The sequence below is a fragment of the Cupressus sempervirens genome, chromosome 4 (genome assembly GCF_028749045.1).
Source record: "Cupressus sempervirens isolate cs-2001-9-10 chromosome 4, ASM2874904v1, whole genome shotgun sequence".
In the NCBI taxonomy this organism is placed as follows: Eukaryota; Viridiplantae; Streptophyta; class Pinopsida; order Cupressales; family Cupressaceae; genus Cupressus; species Cupressus sempervirens.
The window spans coordinates 56176292-56193449 of record NC_143121.1 but is presented as its reverse complement, the minus strand read 5'-3'; the positions used below and the strand labels follow the sequence as shown (position 1 = coordinate 56193449).

At 30.1% G+C, this 17158-nt stretch overlaps 1 pseudogene; it reads left to right on the top strand.

The window, feature by feature from the left end:
* Window positions 1-1942: 1942 nt before the first annotated feature.
* LOC149559918 (DExH-box ATP-dependent RNA helicase DExH12 pseudogene) overlaps window positions 1943-17158 on the top strand; it is a 76635-nt pseudogene continuing 61419 nt past the window's right edge.

Below are 17158 nucleotides of genomic sequence, written 5' to 3'. Positions count from 1 at the left end.
TTGAATCATGTTGGAGACATTAAGTAGTTATGCGGAGGGATTTTATCTTGTTTTTTCTTAATGTTATTCATATGCCTTCTTGATGTTTTGATTTTTTTTGAGAGGTTTTCATGGGGATGTTTTTGGCAACACTCACCCTTGGATAGGGAAGAAGTGGCCATGCTTGGGAAAAAGGGCCTTAGTTGGACCTCAATAGTGTAGAGTCTCCTCTCATGGTGAGAGGAGGGAGAAAGGGTAGGGTGTATGGGCCCCTACTTGTCATCCCATACCTTGTTGTTATTAAAAATTCTTGAATGTGGAAAAGAATGAAAATCCTTGTGGATATAGCCTCGAAAGGGCCTTGTGAAAGAATGGAAGTTCTTGAAGTTTTAGCCCCGAAAGGGCTATGTGATGGTATGGTGATTGACTTCTCCTATTGAGAAAATCCACCTTTCCCCTATATTGGTTCATTGTTGGACCTATTGTGCAACTAGGTGGGAATGCATGTTTAATTTGCTTATCTCCTTGTGTTGTTTATCTCCATGTTGGTTCTTGCCTCTTCCATGTTTACCCTTGTTGCAATGAAGACATTTGATAAAAGTTCTCTTGTGGAAGCCTTGAAGAAAACTCAATGAATTGTAATATTATGTAAGTTGTAATTGGATTTGATGTAGTGGCAAAGACATCAGGTTTTCTTACTGGTTCTTTCCCGATGGAGCCTTGAACCAGGATGAATAATAGAGGAAAGAAAAGATTATGAAATTTTCTTTGCAATGCTCTCATATGGTTACAAATTTTGGCATATGTATATAAGAACTTAGAATGATAGATAAAGTCTTGAATTGAGAAATTTCAAGTTTCAATTATGATAGTGAAAGACAATTGATGTTTTGAAGTGTTCAATTTGATGTTTTGAATATTAGCATGTAATAATAATTATACATGGTGATCACCTAGTTATCACATTCATTGTTAAGCTTCATTAGTAATACAATAAAATTTGATAAGGAGTATTCATCACCTTCTTGAATTCTGAATATAAGATCATAATTCCTTGTTAAGCTTCATAAAGAATAAAATCAATTTGATTAAGAGGATTATAATCCTTTGCATGCTTGTGTGTCAATTTGATTTAGGGGATTATAACTCCATATTGCCTCTAGAAATGTTTAACTCACCTTGTTTATCAAAGAATTTTAGCAAGAAAACATGTCAGCACTTAGCCAAAATTGGCTTCTAAAAAAAATAAAAAAATGTGCACCTCCAGGTCAAAAAGGCTCTCTGGAAAATGTATGGAGAAGCCTTAAAACTCCCCATGTCACAAAGAATATTTCATGAAACATTCTTCTTTACATTGCAAATTCAAAATCATTGCTATTTTATTTAATAATACAATTTTAATTAGATTGAATATAAAGCATTTTTATATATGTATGTTAATGCTTTTAAAATTTCATCCCTCAACTATAAAACTTTATGCAATTACTAACACACTCACATCCCCACCTTGCCACCTGTGCGCAGTACAATGGTCATGTCAATATGGGGTGTATGGAGGAAGAGCATTAACACCAATATCTGCCTAAACTTAATCCACCCACCCATATTTCCTTACCATGCGTTGGCATTGGTCTATTCCATCCCTCAGGCATCATGGAAGTACGGATGTCCCCCACTCACGTTAAGGAGGCAATGTAAATCCGTCCATGCTATGCAAAATAAACAAGGGGAACTAACATTATTAAGTGGGACATAATCCCCTTAATATCTCCACATATTCTCCCTAGCACTGACTCTCCCAACCCTTATTCATAAGCAATGTACCACTCATATCATCCTCGAGTTGCATGTGTTGGGAATGAAAAAGGCTTGGTTGAATTTTTTTTAAACTACCTAAACTTAATCACCAACCCTCAAGCCACTTATTTCATCCCCACGTGAATTATTAAGCTTGCCCTCACTCATGCAAGGGACAGAGGAGGCAGGTCTGTTAGCACTGACAGACCTTGGTCAATGCGTTGGCGATTGGGCAGCATGTAAGGTAGGTGGGGTATGGTTTGGGGTTAAGTCTTGGGTGGGTGTGGGTTAGTAGTTTAGTTAGTTGTGGTGCGGTTTATAATGACCATTAGTTATAGTGAAACATAAGTTTAGTTTTAGGTTAGGGGTTTAATGATATAGTGTTAATAAAGTTATGTTATTAATCGATAATATAGGATTGTTAGTTTAGTATTGGTTAGTAGTATTGATGTCTAAGATAGCTTTAGATATGTTATTAGATAAGCTAGTTTGAAATTAGTGAGTTAAATTGTATGAATAGTTAGAATTTGTCAAGTAATGTGGCTTACTAGTTAGTTTTTTTTTAAAATTGATTAGTAATGTAATTAGTTATTTCACGTATTAGTATATGTCACTCTATAATTATTTTAATTATTTAAATTGATTTTAGTTAGGAATAATAGAGATCAAGTTGGTGTTGTTGATTTTATCATTCGGTTAATGTTTTAATTGGTATTAATTATTTCATGTTATTAGAATGTTTAATTAATGTTGTTAGTAGTCGTTTTCTTATTATTTGTAAGATTATTTCTTAGATTTAAGTAGATATTTTATGTCATTAATTAGTTTTTCCAAAATGGTGAGATAGTTAGTTTAACTCTAATGTTGGCATTATAAATGTGGAGTTGAATTTATTCTAATTCTAAATAAAGTCTAGATTAGTTTTATTTTACATAGCTAAGATAATGTGTTAGAAATTGTAGATAGGTAAGTAGTTAAGTTAAATTATTTCATTGAATACTTTAGTAATAAGAATAACTTAGCAGTTTTAAGATGTACTTTCAATTAGTGTAATTTGATTTTAGTTAATACTCTAGTTAGCTACTGGATAGATTTAGTTTTAGTTATTATGTTATTAAGTTAGTGTATGGATGTTAGTATCTTTTGCTATTGACTTATAATCTAAGAAAGCTAATTTTTCCATTATTAGTATAATATTAGTGATCATAGTGTCTTTAATTATAGATAGCATTTTCGTATCTTGAATTTGACTTGGGTTAATGCCGGTTATAGATTGAGTTTGACCATTAGGCTCAACTTAAAGTATTGAAGACATATCTTGATAGTTGTCTGGCATTTCATGTTACTTTGTTCTAAGGATGTGCGATCTCATTTGGGTTAAGTCTATATGAAGTTGTTAAGTATAAACTAGACTTAATCATTTAAAAAAAAAAAATAATTGTTGTGTGTGTTTTTCCCTTATATTTTGGGCATGACACTACAATTAAATGATCCAACTCATTGATCCTTATCTTCAACACATTTTTCATATCCTAGGAAATCAATTTAGTTACCTAGAAATTATGATTCCTTGCAAACAACTAAAATGTTGTTCCTTAGCTAACACAAAGTTATGGCACTAGGTCATCACTGAGTTACTCAATTTCTATTAAAATTATTTCTTAGCATTAACATTGTCACTTGGTTGATATTGATGCTTGGTCAACACTAAATTTTCTTGGCCTTATTGTAGCTTTATTGACACTAGCATCAGTCAACATGTTCATCAAAATTCCTTAGTCTCTTACTATATTTCTTTGTCAAGCCTGCACATTTGATCTATCTTGGCTCACCCTTCCAAGACTTGAACATTATTGTGCTCTCCTTTTGCAACATGATTTACACAATTTCACTTTATCTTGTCAAAGTCTAACTAATCAAATGCCCATATGTAGTTTCCTCTTCATAACTCAACCTTTCCTCTAGATGATTTTGTCAATGTCCATATGAACAACTTTTCAAATCCTCTTCATCAATAAAATAGATATGACATTTAGATTAGATATAAATTAGTCTCACCAATAGATTTGACATCAATAATAGGACAACAATTTTTCCAATTGTAGTTTCCAACAATAAGTCATAGAATCATAAGTAAATAAGCTTATGCTATGTAAACTCATCTTCTACAAAATCAAAAAGGGGCTTTAGACATGAAAAAAAGGTTTTTAAAAATTTCATTGAAAAATAAATTCACCTTTTTTCATGGAAAAGAAGAGCCCAATTAGTATAAATAGTATTATTAAGAAATAATATGGCATGATTTACGTATACATGTGTGATTGAAGCTTGCAAAAATCTTGTTTCTAGAAAATCACTATACCTCCAAGCTATCAAGCCATTCCATTGAGATGATATTTTCAAAGCCCAATTCTTGTGTTCCATCAAAATTGTCCAATATATTTGCAATGTTTCAGAGGTAAGATATTGAGGTTTGAATTTTATTCTAGCCTAAGACTTTAGCATTTATCAAAATGAAGTAATAAGTTAGCAATTGTGATTTTGATGGGAGTGGTCAATATCTATATTAGGAAAATGTAATACTTTTTCCTCTTACATTTTACTTATCTTAAAATATATTAAATAATCCTAATATACTATTTAATATAGTTAAGTTTATATATATATATATATATATATATATATATATATATATATATATATATATATATATATATATATATATATATATATATATATATATAGAAACAAAATAGGATGGTCATATTTTACATTCATCATAGTATTTGGATAAACATAATTGTGAATATTAATAGATAATTATCTATTAAATTTTTTTATATGCAAGTATAGAACTATTATATAGTTAATGGACACTTTTTTTCATGAGTTATATTGTGGGAGATGAGTGTCTTGTTTTCACATATAGGACAAGGAATCCTTTGATGCTATTTTGAGTATAAATTTGAATTAGTTTGAGTCTTTTCATGGTTAGAAAATAGATGAGCATTTATTTGGGATAGTTAACTTACACATACTTTTAGTTCCTTTACCCTTTTCTTGTGCTTCAAGGTGGAATCCAAGTTCTTAGTTACTACATGATTTTTTGACTTGTTTGATGCAAATTTATATATTTTGAGGCTAATTTGAGTTGATTTTTAGTTGAACATCACTTGAGCATAGTTTTGAGGAACATTGATAGACAAAATCTTTTATTTTGGTCAAAATAAATTACATTATTTTTGCTTGTGTATGTGTATGAATTCTATTTTTAAGATTTTGATGGGATGGTTATATTAATATATATATATATATATATATATATATAAACATTAGGGTTAGCCTTTCTATATGGTTAATTTCTTAATGGTTCTTCCTTAGGTCCTTATTCTATCTCACACTTTGCACCCCGCATATTGCATGGATATTTATGTCATGAGCCCAAATTAAAAGGATATATGAATATTCGAATAACATATTATACAATGATAATAATTAAGAATAATATATAAAGAAAATATACTACGTAATAGTATCAAGAATAATGATATTACTAATATTATTATTAATATAATATTTTATAATTACATTATAAATCAATAATATGATGATATATCTAGCTATTATCACATTGGATATAAATAATATTAATAACTAAAGGTAATAGATTGGTTAATTAATCAATATAATATTATATCTAATATGGTACAACCATTAATATGAAATGATAGTACAACATAAATATACAAATATAAAAGTAAATAGTCTAATATTATGTAATATATCATTAATATAATAATACGACATAGAATCAATAATACAATAAATAAATAAATAAATTGTAAACATTGGAAATATAGTTTATTATATATATAATAATAATCTATTATAAATATTAAATGATTTATAAAGTCAATAATCCTTAAGAAGAGTTATTAAAAGATAATAAGTATAAGACTATACATAGAACAAACCATTGTATAATATTATATTATCATTAAAATATATATGATTATAATTGATATAATTTATATCATATATTATATAAATGAAATAAATATCATTTTAATTTTGACAAATTAGAATAAATAAATATCGTTAAAAGTATATACTATATATTAACTAAATATAATGTTAACATATTCATAATAATAATAATAATCACTATGAGTAATATGCATTAATATATATTACAAACATTTAAATATAAATCTAATAATAAAAAATACATACTAATTTAAAAGAGTATATCTATACCCTAAAAAAATATAATCATTAATACGTAAACCCACCTACAAATTGAAGGACACGTCCTTTCAAGACAAGGTAGTAGTATTTATCTAGAGTTGACATCATCAGTGCCGAGAAAGGAGTTCCACGGAGTTGTGAGCAACAAAATCCAGGTGAAGGAGGACATACACTTAGTGACATTGGAGAATAAAGGGTAGATCGAATTCCTATTCACAACAAATAGAAAAAACACATGGATTGTTCCAATCGGCCATGATAGCAACTCAAGTGAAATAAGGTGGCATACGGATTGAATCCAATATATGATCAGAACTTGGAAAAAGATATAGGAGATAGCACAGACTATTCATGCAAACATAATAAGATTTATAAGGTTGTGTCTCAAGAGAGCGCGATACAGAAACTCCATTCATCATTCACTTTACAAATCCATCTCAACAAAATAGAAGCACGTCACCATCCAACGCCAATATTTTGAACCAACTTTGACTGCATATTAAGCGAAGGAAAATAAACGTGGCAAAATCTTCTGATTGTCCAAGCATATTGACATATCAGATACATCACCAAATTGTCTACGACTTGTAAACATTTATATCAGACATAGCCTGATCGTAAGAAGGTGCGTTGCATAGTTTTCTTGTCGTATTAAGAATAATAGTGATTTCACTATTCAAAACATTCATGAGATATATCAGTCATAGTTTTAATCATCGGAGGAAATATGACAAAAAGGATACAAATAAGGGAAAAGTTGTGAAAGTAATGACCTCCAAAATGGCTTCATTACAACTGGTATCAGAGCCAGATTTGAAACTTTGGAAAATTGAAGGCCGGCACTTATATAAATATTCAAAGTGCACTGGAAATATGGGAAGATCTGAGTCATAAATCTCATCACAGTCATAGATCTGCTATGATAAATGTCATAGGAGCCAGTAATGTTTGAATAAAGTTATGAATGTCAAGATCAAAATTCAATGGATCACAACACAGTAGCGATTCCTCTATAGTCGATCCTCTGTAAGCATTATGAAAAATACAAGGACGGCCGATTCAGATAAGAAACAGAATGATTAATAAGATGCCATTAATACGATAATAGTTGAGACTCGTCAACACCTTACCAAGGAAAATACAACAATTTTCATAATCGGCGTTTCTGTATAAATATTGATTTTCAGAAGAGGTATCAATGTGATCGATAACAAATAATAATATCAGTGATCACCATATCAACCACGAACATCAACATTAGATACTAATTTACTTAAAGAGGACAATTAGTTCTTCACAAATATAAATTAAATGAACTGATCACCTATGAGAAGCATTAAGTAATAAACCAAATGGTCTTGAGAATGCAGGAAAATGCGAATAGCCAGTTGAGAGCAAATTGCACACCAGTTATAGTTGGAGATAATTATTAAGGGACATACAGAAACTTCCCACAAAATATGCCTCGTCACTGAAAGAATACGTAAATGAGAAATCATTTCAGATCATCCATTGAAGACATCAGATTATAACTTATTTCGTCTTAAGCTATTTTGGATCTGCATTGATTGAGTACGAGGTTGGAGCTGTTTGAGCCATATATCCTAGTCTGATTGCACAACTTGTTCAAGTTTGGAAACCACCTTAGAAAACACATGGACTCTTGTTTCATTACCTAGCAAAGATTTCAGTTGCTGGCTTGTGGTTTGAAGACTGGGCATTGCTTAGAATTTGGAGTGTAGTCGGCATTTTGGAACAAATAAATAAATAAATAAATTCTGAAATAGGTGCACAGTGTTCCATTTGGTAATCTTCGGATGAAAGAACCTGTGAATCTTTAGCATGGAAAACATTCTAAGGGTATAATATCATGGTGTCATGAAATCTGTAAAGGCCAGAGATAAGTATGGATTAGAGACAATATAGAGCCCTAATTTGAGACAACACAATAGCAAGAAGCATCAACGGCCAGATAAATAAGATAAGCAGCGTGCATAGTGGTTTGAATACATACCCAAAGAAATTAATGTAGAAAAACTTCGAATAAAGATGTGCCTACCAACAAAGCAATATGCTACAACAACAATAAGGATGTGAAAATCTCCCAAAATGGCACCAACAATCAGAGTAAATGATGTCATGGGTTTCTAGTTAGTGTTCATATGACAGATGATAATGATGCATTGAACGAATGGTGACGTGAATAAAAAAGTTACAATAAGGAATTTAGTAACAAGTGCAATCAAACTAAAAAGGGAAAATATTAGTTATATCATATGGAGTCAGTGTGATTGGAATGGTTCCAACATAGAATAAATTGCGATACTATAAAGAAGTGTTTAAAAGAATTCTGACTATGATTTACAGCATTTTAAGAGTAAAGATCACATTCATAGGCATTTATTGAAGACAATAGACATAATGGAATCGTGATTAAACAAACCAATAGTTGCTATGATTGACATGAAGTTGTTGCAAATGCTTATATAAGAGACTGATGTGAAGACGTAATTATCAACTATTATGAGCCAAGCATTTGATGATGTCAGATTGAAGAGCCAGACCATCTATGAAGATATTGAGGCTTGGAGAATGCTTTTGGTACAGACCTAATACAAACCCCCAATAAAATTTTATAATATCAGAAGTTAGTAATAGGAGCAACTAAAGATGTGGTCTACATCTAAAGAATATGATTTCGATGGTTGACATATTCTTGTAAATTGTCTTTTGTGGGAAGCCGGATATCTTTTTGATGGGGAATAAACAAAGACAACGATGAGGTAAATAGCGGTATCCTCTTTAATAGTTGATGTCCCCATTCCTGACTTCAAGACAACTAGAAGCTATAAATGATTAAAATAAGTTTTAATTAAAGAATTAAACTTATTATTAAAAAGAACGATTAACTTCAAGCATGATATCAAGTATTAACAAAGGATAAGAAGTTCAAACATTGAGAAATCAATATTTCTATAGTTTGGAAAGGTAAATGTGGAGTCAATAAAGAGATATAAGAAAGATAAAAAAAGTATAATACAGATTTAAGGTGCTTCCTTTTATGTATTGTCAAGCATGACTTAAACTTTGCCAAGCCATTTGCTTTATTGAAAGATTTGCAAGATTATCATAATTCAATATCCACTGACGGAGAGGCTTCTCGGCTTTTCCTTCAATTTTAAAATGAAGTGGAATTGTCATACAACGATGGAGATTAACGAAAGAATAAGGAAAATGAATCATAAGTTGTCTATGCCACTTAGAATGCAAATAGATATATGGAGCATAGGATATGGAATTATAATGGAGAAAGTGGATAAGAAGTTACCCCATAGTCCTAAACTACCACTTCAAACACATAATGGTAATGAGGTATGGTAAGGAGGTAATTTATATCTTATTCATATATTGTTATTATATGGAAAATTGTTATATTGTTATTATATGAAATGAGGTGTAGTGACCTATCATAGTTTAGTGACTATTGGTTTTACACCTGACATTACAAAAGAATAAATACATGTCCATAGAGTAGTGTATATTCCAAAAAAAAAGAATTTAACCAATTATGATAGAAGGGAAAACCATGTGATTAGATAGTACATAGGGGTCTATTTCTCATCCATATTATATTCTCTTAAGGTAGGGAGTTGGTGGAGGGAGAGGCAGAGTAAATTCGAGCACCTGACAGATTTCCTCTAGGGAACCGAATGTAGCTTGTTTCAAGTGCCCTCTGCATCATCAATCTATCATCTCAAGATGATCGTAATAAGGAGAGAGAAAGTTTTTTGTGTATTATAAAAAGAAATCCTTCAAATGAACTAAGTAAAATAAATTTAACACTCATCCACATTATGATATCCTAAGGTAGGGAGTTGGTGGAGGGAGAGGCAGAGTAAATTCGAGCAGCTGATAGATGTCCTCTAGGGAACTGCTTGTAGCTTGTTTCACATGCCTTATGCACTATAAATCTACCATCTTATGATGATCATAATAAGGAGAGAGAAAGATTCCTTCCAAAGGATTGTGTAAATGAGAAAAGGAATCATCACAAGACTCATCTTTCTTTAGAACTATTATATGCTAATATTTATTTGTGTTGCAGGTCCATGATCAAAAGGTGTATTAGGTAAGTATATTATATAAATCATTCCCTTTACTCTATTTCATTGTGAAAATTAAATTATAGTGAATCAACAAAGAATGTATAATGTGTCTGCATCGTGTATGCTTTGTGTTTTCATGCATTCATGTGGCTACTTTGTGTTTGCTTTGTGTCTTCTTCGATTAATATGTATACTTCATGTCTACTTTGTGTCTTCATGCGTTAATGTTTATATATTGTATATATTTATATTTCATAATTTTTTTAGCATAATCATTATTTTAATAATCCCAGAATAGGCCATTAATTTTATGATTATAAGTTGAGTGGAAATTAGAAATTTCTTGAGGGCAAGCAATTTGAGGAAGGGCGGACTTGTCATGAGCCCAAATTAAAAGGATATATGAATATTCGAATAACATATTATACAATGATAATAATTAAGAATAATATATAATGAAAATATACTACGTAATAGGATCAAGAATAATGATATTACTAATAGTATTATTAATATAATATTTTATAATTAGATTATAAATCAATAATATGATGATATATCTAACTATTATCACATTGGATATAAATAATATTAATAACTAAAGGTAATAGATTGGTTAATTAATCAATATAATATTATATCTAATATGGTACAACCATTAATATGAAATGATAGTACAACATAAATATACAAATATAAACGTAAATAGTCTAATATTATGTAATATATCATTAATATAATAATACGACATAGAATCAATAATACAATAAATAAATTGTAAACATTGGAAATATAGTTTATTATGTATATAATAATAATCTATTATAAATATTAAATGATTTATAAAGACAATAATCCTTAAGAGGAGTTATTAAAAGATAATAAGTATAAGACTATACGTAGAACAAACTATTGTATAATATTATATAATCATTAAAATATATATGATTATAATTGATATAATTTATATCATATATTATATAAATGAAATAAATATCACTTTAACTTTGACCAATTATAATAAATAAATATCGTTAAAAGTATATACTATATATTAACAAAATATAATGTTAACATATTCATAATAATAATAATAATCACTATTAGTAATATGCATTAATATATATCACAAACATTTAAATATAAATCCAATAATAAAAAATACATATTGACTTAAAAGATTATATCTATACCCTAAACAAATATAATAATTAATATGTAAACCCACCTACGAATTGAAGGACACGTCCTTTCAAGACAAGCTAGTAGTATTTATTTGGAGTTGAGATCATCAGTGCAGGGAAAGGAGTTCCACAGAGTTGTGAGCAATGAAATTCAGGTAAAGGAGGACATACACTTAGTGACATTGGAGAATAAAGGGCACATTGAATTCCTATTCACAGCAAATAGAAAAAACACATGGATTGTTCCAACCAGCCATGATAGCAATGCAAGTGAAATAAGGTGGCATACAAATTGAATCCAATATATGATTAGAACTTGGAAAAAGATATAGGAGATAGCATAGACTATTCATGCAAACATAATAAGATTTATAAGATTGTGTCTCAAGAGAGCATGATACAGAAACTCTATTCGTCATTCACTTTACAAATCCATCTTAGCAAAGGAGAAGCGCGTCAGCATCCAACACCAATATTTTGAACCAACTTTGACTGCATATTAAGCAGAGGAAAATAAACGTGGCAACATCTTGTGATTGTCCAAGCATATTGACATATAAGATACATCACCAAATTATCTATGACTTGTAACCATTAATATCAGACACAACTTAATCGTAAGAAGTTTCATTGCATAGTTTTCTTGTCATATTAAAAATAATAGTGATTTCACTATTCAAAACATTCTTAAGACATATCAATCACACTTTTAATCATTGAAGGAAATATGACAAAAAGGATACAAATAAGGGAAAAATCGTAAAACTAATGACCCCCAAAATGGGTTCATTACAATTTATTGTAGCAAAAATGATTTGTAGCATTTTTCCTTGAGTAATTACATAGAGATATTGATTCATACTACTGTGTTTTAGTGATAAATTCTAGCTATGCGTTATATTCAAATATTGTGTCAATTTCTTTCATTGGTGAAGTTTTATTTGTACAAATTGTATAGAATATGATGCCTCATGATGAATATAAAAATTGTCACTTTCCTTTTAGTTTTCTCATGCACAAGAATTACAATACCAAGCCCATTTGTTTAAGTCATTTTTGTAGAGATTGTATGGTAAAGTTGTGAAGTCAAGGAGTTTTATTTATGGATAATTTTGTGAAATATTTTTCTACAAATATTATCATTTTGGTTTATCAAATACATAGATTTAAGTTTCAATTTCGCACAATATTCTATTTCTTTTCCTATCAAATATAGTTTAAGTGATTCAACAAGGTAGGGAGCCCATATTCCAAATATTGAATTTTCACAATAGGCATACGCACAAGTGTAAATTTTATTCCATGTTTTAGGGAATTATGAGTTTTCAAACATAACATTTTAGGTGCAATTCCTTGTGATAATACATTTTGGCATATTTAGTGGGACACAAACCAATTCTTATTTTATTTGAGCTACATTAAATTTTGTTATTTTGGTGTGAATGTAGATTTTAAATTTTGTTGAAGATTATTCATAGAAGTTGGTGACTTTGTGCTTTCAATTTCAAGATTCAATGGTTATATTTTATGAAAATGCACATATTAGGAAGCCCTAATAGAACAAATGAGAAATTGAGCATTTGTTTCATTTTTTTAGGCTGGTTCCTTATATTTGGCTCAATACAATGATATAACTATTGATATTTTTAAAAAGTGTTTCAAATTTAAAAAGAGTGTTAACTTGTGATTTGATAGAAGTTTAATAACCTTTTGAGGTGACAGAGAAAACCTAGCAATTAGCTAAAGACCATGGCATGCATTCCCACATAAGTCAAAAGGACCCACTAACAAGACTAAGAAGTGTTCTCCCCTTTGAATTCTGCAAGATTCATGTGGGTATAACATTGAATTTATCTTCACTTCTCTTTATAATGTTGTTTATCATAAACTCCATTATAGTAGATGGTTTCCCTTGCTTCTTCTAATTTATAGAGTTGGTGGAATATACTTAATGGCTAATTCATCAACCCTACACCTTCCTAAGTCATGTATAGGTAAATCTTTATACATCCACAAATAATTCATGAAATATGAAGGATTTTACTTAATATTTTGAGACCATGTAGCTCAACAAACTCTATTTATTATCAATTTATGAAGAATTCTTTATCCATTCAGGTTGTTCATTCACACAATATGATACATTAGACTAAACCTATTTCCTTACTCTATAAGAAAAAAATTAGTACCCAATTTCAGATCTCATGCTTCTCAAAATCTTCAAATGTTATCCTCAGTTATCCTAAATCATACCAAGCATTTGCATAAACAGTTGGGTTAATAAAAAAGCATGGATTAAGATATTATCAAATCTTAGAAAATTTAAAGATAATATAAAAAGAGACAAGATGTGAATTAAGAAACCACATATTTCTTATTTTATATTAATCTCCTTGAAAATTATACTTTGAAAATGTCAATTCATATAAACTAAATTGACTTAGAACAAATTGGACACAAAAACTTATGAATCCATTAAATGGTTGAAAATAGAAAAACTTTCTACAAAATCTTAGGCTAACTTAAAATAAAAACTGGCACCCCTTATCTAGCCATGGGAGCTCACCTATATAGATGAGTTGAAATAAGGTTTGGACATAGAGACTAAAACACATGCAATATTTTGATTGGATATTCTAGTTTGTTGCAAACAATTAGTCAACCAGCTATGTAAAACAAACATTAATTTATTAAAAACTTGATGTGACAGCTTGTTCTCACATGACCATCTCCTTTTGTATTTTACACTTTATCTTGTTTAAATTATTCCTTTATTTTGGCCTTTATGGTGGTGAATCCTCATGATTTGAGTCTTCAAGTGGAATACACCTTTTAACCCACTCTTCAAATTCATCATCTATTGGCCACATGTGACTTAGGATTTGATCTGCTACCTGCCTATATTGGTTGTACTTAACCATGGCTTCAGTAATCTCTTTCTCAAAATTCTCATAGAATATCCCAGAGTTAACCAAGTTGTACATGCACTCTTGGAAGAGTATCATATCCACATTCTCTTCTATCCTTTCACCATGTTACTTACCATGGGATGGCCTTAATTCTCCAAGTAGCAGACCCTTTGATATTTTTTTCTTTATCCAAAATAAGTAGAACCAAGGTGTCTTGAAAGCATTGTATCATATCTTTAAATTATATCATTTTATTTTAATGTAATTAGGTAATACTAAGAAATTTGAGGTGGTTTTCCAACCTTGGTTGTAGGCATATCATTTTGAGGAGCATGATGATCTATCCTCACACATAGTTCTACCTTTTTCATCTTCTCAATCCTACATACCCACTTCTAATATGTTGGCTCAACCAATTCTCTACCATCTTTCATTTTTCTAATGGTTGAATACAATATATTACATACTTCAAGAAGCCTAAACAACCTATAATTTATCTTTTCATGTAAGAACATTAATGGACTTGCATCAATAAACACTTTTTTATAATAGAATAAATTATGTTTATTTTCTAGCTACATTTGTAAATCCAAAACCTCCTTTATCAGTGCATCGTCACTTTTTCTTTTCTTTGAAGGAGCTTCCTTGGGTTGTACCAGGATAACTATTCAAGTAAAAGGAACCATGCTTAACTATTCTAATGAAGTACCTTGCTCATTACTTGATGATTGATCCATAATATAATTCTTAGTTGTTTCAATCTCAACTATCCTTTTCTCCAACATATTTACTTGGCGTTATAAATTAGCATTCACTTTTGTCATTTCTTCGTGTATGAAAAAAACATATGGTTCTATGTTTCCTACAACTGCTCATATTTCTTTTCTATTCCTTCTACAATATTATGCACATAGGAAACATGTTCTCATAGATTCTTAGTAGAATGGGAGAGTTTAGCATCCTCCACTATTTTTAAAACCACATTCCCTCTAATTCCACTATCCTCATTAACACTTCGAACAAAAGAAGAAGATAAGGAAGGCCAAGTAGCTAACATAGCTAAATCCTCATTGTAATACATTCCAAAGATGGACCTCTAAGCTTCCTTTTTAGGCCTTTTTAACCTCATGTCTTTCATGATTGAGTCAACTGCAATTCAATAAAAAATATTTAGATTTGGAAGTAATTGGATCCCTAATTCTTTAAAAATTATCTTCCCTTATTCTAGGGTAATAGCATAAAACTTAATTATCATCTCATGCTCCACTTCTTGAGCAAGGTCATTAGGATCATCATGTGGCATTATTATTCTTTTCTCTTTAGGTTTTTCGATATAATAGTCGCTATGATATTTATATAGCAATTTATTGAAGGGGATTGATTTGATAAATTTATCATTAGTCACATCCAACTTATAAGACTATATTCTCAACTCCCTTGGGAAGAGTCCTTTTATTTCTTGTGTCTTAATATCAAAAATTGGTGCCCTACGAACTTGAAGATCTCTTCCTACTAACAATTCTTTAGGAACATAGATGCATTCTTCTTCTTCTTCTTCTTCTCCATAAGGTTCAATTCCCCGAATTTCTCTACTTCTTGTATGCTTTTTATATCCCTTTGGGACTTCTCCTTCACCAAGTACATCATCATCATGCTTTTCATGTAGTGGGGATATAGCAAGTGGTCTTGGAGATTCTAGAGAAGGAGATCTTTTTATTGGATCTTTTGCCTGTAGGCTCTAGTTCTTATAAATTTATTATCTCACCCAACCTTAAGTAAAATGGTTGCTCTTCTAGTTTCCTACTCTGATACACTCTTGAAACATTTGGTGTTTTAGTATCATTCTTCAGTTCATCACCATGCATTTGTGATTATTCTCTCATGCTTGTCTATCCTCTCCCTTCTTTTTGAACTATGTTGTCACATTGTATCAACATATTCAAGATCTCTTCATCTTCTACAAAAGTATATTCTTGCTTCTTTGTGTTACCTAGCTTTTCATTCATAGTATTATATATATTCGATAAATTTTCAATTATTATTCTTCATTTCCTATCTAGGCTCTAGAAATTTGAAATTGGATCACAATTTGTATCCTTTTCATGAATATTTGGCAACATCTCTTGGTATTTATGCTAATAAGATTTCTTTATTTTCTAAGATTTCAAATCTTCATCATTTTTTATGATGTCCTCTCGATAACCAAATTGATTCTTACCACTAGGTTGGTTGTTGATCTTGTGCATCAATCTTTCATCAAAGCCTCCAATGTCATTCAACATTTTTGAACTTATTTCCATACTATATGGTCTAAGAAACTATGCTAAATCACTTCTTCCATCTTTAATGATTGCAAAGTTTGAGACTCTATAAGATTGGGAAAAAAAGTTCATTTTTGGTCCTTTCTGGTAGGAAATTACTTTCTTGAAGCATGGAAATCTACCTCATAAATTGAAGAAAACAAATCCTCAATGGAAAATACTTGGGTAGAAGAAAAGGCCTTCTTGGAAATACATATATTCTGATAACTATGGTGTGAGGGTAAAATAATAAACCCATTAATGACACATCTTTGGATTGACACCAATATTAATTGGTGCCAAGAAAGCTCTAAAAAGAATCATAAATTACTTCATCCCCATGCTCCTAAATTCCATGACACATCTACATTATAGATTTACAAAATTTCCTGCTCGTTGTTAACCCTAATACTTGGTAAAGTGAAGTATAAGTATATACCACAACATCATTTTAATGTTCACAATTACCTATGGTGTGTGATATGACCAATGGTGCCAATTTGATTCCATTTATTTCTTTTAAGAAGGAAAAAATTTGTTTTTGTTGCATATCAACCCCTTCTTGATCAAAATCTTCTTCAAAAATTTTAAAATTTATATCCTCGATTATGTCTAGGGTAGGGTGTAAGTCGAAA